Consider the following 6,306-nt stretch of genomic DNA (forward strand, 5'->3'; position numbering starts at 1 on the left):
AGGCGGTGTCAGAGGAAGGCCCTCAAAATTGTCAAAGACTCCAGCCACCCTAGTCATAGACTGTTCTCTCTGCTACCGCACGGCAAGCGGTACCGGAGTGCCAAGTCTAGGTCCAAAAGACTTCTCAACAGCTTCTACCCCCAAGCCATAAGACTCCTGAACAGCTAATCATGGCTACCCGGACTATTTGCACTGCCCCCCCACCCCATCCTTTTTACGCTGCTGCTACTCTGTTAAGTATTTATGCATAGTCACTTTAACTCTACCCACATGTACATATTACCTCAACTACCTCAACTAGCCGGTGCCCCCGCACATTGACTATGCAACGGTACCCCCCTGTATATATAGCCTCCCTACTGTCACTTTATTTTACTTCTGCTCTTTTTTTCTCAACACTTTTTGTTGTTGTTGTTTTATTCTTACTTTTTTTGTTTAAAATAAATGCACTGTTGGTTAAGGGCTGTAAGTAAGCATTTCACTGTAATGTCTGCACCTGTTGTATTCGGCGCATGTGACCAATAAAATTTGATTTGATTTGATTTGATTTTTATTTAGGTCAGTGCTATCCGGGATCCTTGGGACTTCCCTACCCTAACCCTGACCATGTCCCCTACACTAACCCTGACCTTAAAGGGATTCTTCAGGACTTTGGCTATGAAGCCCTTTATCTACTTCCCCAGAGTCAGATGACTCATGGATACCATTTATATATCTCTGCATCCAGTATAAAGGAAGTTAGAGTTTCGCAAGACAATGCTAACTATCGTTAGCTCAATGACTGGAAGTCTATGGTATCTACAAGTATGCAATTTATTGCAAATCTCCAACAACTGTAGTATAACTATTCTCCAATAGAAGGCACTAAACGCCAAGATTAGAAGGAGCTACATGAGGGGCCTTTTTTTGCCTGCCAATGCAAAGTTGGCTGAAACAGATCCTGGAGGGGAATCGGAGGAGCCTAATTCATTGGGGAATCGGAGGAGCCTAAAGCATTGGGGAATCGGAGGAGCCTAAAGCATTGCCAAAACAAACAGTTAATAATAACCACAGTTAACCTCTCCACCCTCATCATCTGTGAGTCAGCATGTAGTGAGGGCTTTCCCTGACAGTTGGTTGCCTAGCATATTTATAGACAACATATGTGAGTGTTTTAGGAAACAGGGATCACAGCTGTACTCAGCAAGGGCTTCCCCTGGGCTGGCTGGCAGGAAGTATTTATGGACTACCATGATGTGTGTGTGTATGTGTGTGCTCTTTAAGAAACAGGCAGGGGATCACCGCAGTAGTTATTTGTATGTAGATGGAAATGCAAGGATTTTTCCCCAAAAATGTTTAGGTCTTAATTAGCATGAGCAGTGCAACGTTGTAATAATAATAATAATTTATTAATAATAATGTATTAAACTTCTATAGCGCTTTTCATAACATAAATAGGCTAGGTCAACCAATGCATCATCATGTGTAGCTTAGCTATAGTTAGCTAGGTCAACCAATACATCATCATGAGTAGCTTAGCTATAGCTAGCTAGGTCAACCAATACATCATCATGAGTAGCTTAGCTATAGCTAGCTAGGTCAACCAATACATCATCATGAGTAGCTTAGCTATAGCTAGCTAGGTCAACCAATACATCATCATGAGTAGCTTAGCTATAGCTAGCTAGGTCAACCAATACATCATCATGAGTGGCTTAGCTATAGTTATCTAGGTCAACCAATACATCATAATGAGTAGCTTAGCTATAGCTAGCTAGGTCAACCAATACATCATCATGAGTAGCTTAGCTATAGTTATCTAGGTCAACCAATACATCATAATGAGTAGCTTAGCTATAGCTAGCTAGGTCAACCAATACATCATCATGAGTAGCTTAGCTATAGTTAGCTAGGTCAACCAATACATCATAATGAGTAGCTTAGCTATAGCTAGCTAGGTCAATCAATACATCATCATGAGTAGCTTAGCTATAGTTAGCTAGGTCAACCAATACATCATAATGAGTAGCTTAGCTATAGCTAGCTAGGTCAACCAATACATCATCATGAGTAGCTTAGCTATAGTTAGCTAGGTCAACCAATACATCATAATGAGTAGCTTAGCTATAGCTAGCTAGGTCAACCAATACATCATAATGAGTAGCTTAGCTATAGCTAGCTAGGTCAACCAATGCATCATCATGAGTAGCTTAGCAATATCTAGCTAGGTCAACCAATAGAGGCCAAGTCTTTGAGTGCATGCGTCTTTCAAAGATGGAGAGGGACAGTTCATGGCTTGATCAGAGGAAGGGGGTCAGAGAGATGGTTGATGAAGATGGAGTCTAGTGACGATCTTGTAGAGGGTTACTCTGGGAACCAGCCTGTGTTGTGGAGCCACTGGAATTATCCTCCTTCACAATGTGTAGCACCCACTTGGGTGATTCCTCAGCAGCTCTGGGCTCTGCACCAAGAATTTCTCACAGAGGGTGGTTTGGTCATTGCGTAGGGGTGCTTGCAATAATTCAATAATATATTATGCCACAAGCAATAACAAGCCTTATTCCCGTTTAGAAAAAAAGCATTTCATGTATTCGGTATTGTTACACTTATCCACATTTACCAGAGGGTTCAAATTGCAATGAGTTGGAGGCTGGATAGCTTTGTCAGCATAGGCCTACCAAACACATAACAGAGGCTTCACACTTTTATGAGAAGGCTATAAATATAATCTACAGTGGTGATAGAGATTGGTGGGGTCATCTAATGTTTTGGGTTGTCACTTGTCCTTTCTCTTCCAAAAGACTTGGCTAGGACGAGTCCCCTGCTCCCCCAGAGACGCTTGTGTTCCAACAGCTGCAGCTGAAGGGAGGGTGTGGGATTCCCAGTTTTATTGATGTTCTCTGTTATGGACTTTACTTTTCTTGTCCTTGACTGTGTCTTCCTGCAACCTCTGTGGTTTTACATTTGCAAGTCTAAAAATAAAGCTGTCTGAAAAGAAGCAGTTATTTGACTGGTCTGTTGAATAATGGCCATATCAGGTATAAGTCTGTTTCGTATATGGTCATATCCTCTGGTGCACAGCTCAAATGGTAGGAGATCTGCCAATAAAGCAAAAACAAATTACTTTAGATATGTTGCTGTGGAAGCTGCATGTATTTCTGACACACCCGTTTCTGAACATGGCCGTATTGGGATTGTAAATGATCTGTTGCTTTGGTTCGCTTCTTGTAACTTTGCCATGGCCTGTCTGGGATCAAATGTTAGTTTCAAGAACAGCTCAGCAGATATGAAGCAATCCCAGAGGGTCATAAAGCATTCCCAAATAACTTTAGGCTGCATGTATTTCTGATACCCAGTTTTGGATCATGGCCATGGTCGGAGGTCACTGAAAAGGGGGTAATAATTTGGATAATTTGGACTACTTGTTTGTCCAAGATCTGTAAACCTTGCTGAAAAACACAACACGTGCCCATTTGATACAAGTGTTTAGCCCTCAATTGACTTTACACTGCATGCTGAAAAGTGAAGACCTCATACCTATACTGTAGAACACAGAGAGATCCGATACAGGCCAGCACATTGTTTTGACCTTATTAGTCAACCATGAGGTCCTCACATTGCTGACACCATAATAGATTTACAGCAAGATATGTGACCTGGAAAATAAGATCTGAATTAACCGAGCCAAGATTGGTTGTTTTGTGGATCCATGCCACATCATCTGACATTTCATTTCCAGATTTAGATTTTTACTGGCTGTGACATTTTAATGGATTGAATCATGGGGGGGGGGGGGGGGGAATGCTGACTAGAGCCAAGGCCTGGGGTGTCTCATCCAAACTCCTGTCTGTGGTGATAAAACTACATTGCGAGCACAGACTGAGTCGTTTTTAAGCACACTTAAAATGTATTGGATCAAGAGTTACTATTTGATTCCCCCATGGGCCCAAAACAGTTTTATAATGACAGTTTACTCAACTGCTTAATGACATCTGACAGATAATAACAGTATATCAGGGGCCTGCAACTCGTTATGGACGGCCCATCCACATGGTTTGAAGGCTCTTGTTCCAACCCAGCACCAAAACACAGCGGCTTCAGCTAAATCAACTTGTTGTAAAGGGTCATCCCACTGGGCACATCACATCATTTCAACGTGGATAATTAGGTAATATTTGGTTGAGATGTTGATCAATGATATTACAACCTATATTCACCCACTCAAAAAGACAGCCAAAAGAAAGTTCAAATGTTTGTTTATTCCCCGGAGGGTAACTTCTGCCCAGAGAAAGTTTGGAACTTATGCCGGGTGTACACGACAGGTCATATATCATGCAAGATCTTTGCACATTAAAATAACTTAATGTCATAAACATTTAGTCTGCATGGTGTTAATGTTCTCTCCACCCACAAACACGGCAAGTAAATATCTCATCTAATAACAGTGGCATCTGTGCCAGAATTAGGTTGTGTTGGCAGATATACCAAACAATAAACCTTGGCTGCAGTGAAGATGAGAGCACAGTCCAAGAAATGACAAGGCCTTGATGGGGTCCTTCCAGATGGTCAGCCCCCTGCTCAACTAGTGCATCCAGTAGCTTCCCCCTTTGGGGCTTCTTGTAGGGGAGACCAGGGATGGTTGTCTCACGGGTTTGTTGTCACAGTGCTAATTATTCCCAATCTAAATGGCGCTGTGTAATATTTTTAAGGTTAAAATGTTTGAATTCTCAGAGCTTTAGTAGCATTAAGATCATCTTGAGAACCTCTTTATTAGCTGAGGTGTTTCCCAGAGCCTTCGTTAGTAACGTGTCTCTTAAAAACCTTTGCACATCTAGGAGTGATCCAGACCACTCATAGAGCAGCCAAAGTGCATCGTTATTCACAGATCTCTGCTAAACATAGAATCAAGAAGTTTGGGCTATCTGTCTGACTGTGACTGCCGATAACTTCATAACACAGTTGATTACAAATACAAAGTTGCCAAGGAATTTTCAATTGTTACAAACAAGTGCAGGATAAAATGATAGGCTATTTCAATCATATTGAAATAAGTGTGATGTTCAATCAATTGAGGTCTATTTTGCGACCAGGCTACTATCTGTAATTTTTGCCTCTGTGTTTCATGATGTGCAACAGCATGTGTGCAAATGATGTTCCCAATCTGTGATTTAGTGCATTATTATAGGGTAAGCATAGTAAGTCGCCTCAATTGCCTATTAGCAGCCACAGGTGATAATATCTCTCTAGGAGCTGATCCGTCGTCAGTATTGTGGAATAATTATAATGTTAAGGTAAGATTTTAATGGAGAAAGCAGATCCGAGAGCAGCGCTGCTTTTCTTTAGATCCTATCAGTATTGACACATGGTCGAACGATGCACTAAGCGAACGCTTTCTCTACGTGCTTGTTTGGGAAAAGCTGGCTCGTAAATAATGATGCATCTGGTGCGGTCATCGTAATGCTTAAGATACATCGCAACTGGGAAACGAGGCCCTGATAAATTCATGTCAGCATGACAAAACATTGATGTGAGGGGAATTTATGTTTCTTTGTAAATGTTTGAACTATTACATTTTTTTTACATTTTAGTCATTTAGCACACGCTCTTATCCAGAGCGATTTACAGTTAGCAAATACATTAGTTTTTTTGTACTGGCCCCCCGTGGGAATCGAACCCACAACCCTGGCATTGCAAACACCATGCTCTATCAACTGAGCTACATCCCTGCCGGCCATTCCCTCCTCTACCCTGGACTACACTGGCCCAATTGTGTGCCGCCCATGAGTCTCCCAGTCGCGGCCGGCTGCAACAGAGCCTGGATTCGAACCAGGATCTCTAGTGGCACAGTTAAGCACTGCGATGCAGTGCCTTAGACCACTGCGCCACTCAGGAGTACGGGAGTATCCATGAATTCTGTTTGTTGAAAAGAGGAAAGGGAGAGCTATATTTCAAACCTATTTTCTGACTTCCTAGGTCAAGCCATGGGGGGGTATACAGTAATGTATAGAGTATACCCCCCAGTATACATTAAATGCCAACATCAAAATGTAATATGCTTTCTTAAAGACTAAAATTCTGAATTTTGTTAGGAATATTGTTCATCAAAGAAAGACTTGGCTATTGCTAAGATTCTGTTGGCTCTATTGCATCACTTCCTCTTACCAAAATAATAACCCCACACTGTGTGACATCAGACCCTGTGATGGGGCTGGTTGTCACAACTGGACAGAGTTTGTTTGATGGCTCATAACTCCATGTTGGAATAATATATGAGGATAAAAAGGGTCCCCATTTCAACCCAGGACATTGGTTTCCTCATAATATAAT

This window comes from Coregonus lavaretus (genome assembly GCF_964263955.1).
Source record: "Coregonus lavaretus genome assembly, contig: HAP1_SCAFFOLD_79, whole genome shotgun sequence".
NCBI classification, from domain to species: domain Eukaryota; kingdom Metazoa; phylum Chordata; class Actinopteri; order Salmoniformes; family Salmonidae; genus Coregonus; species Coregonus lavaretus.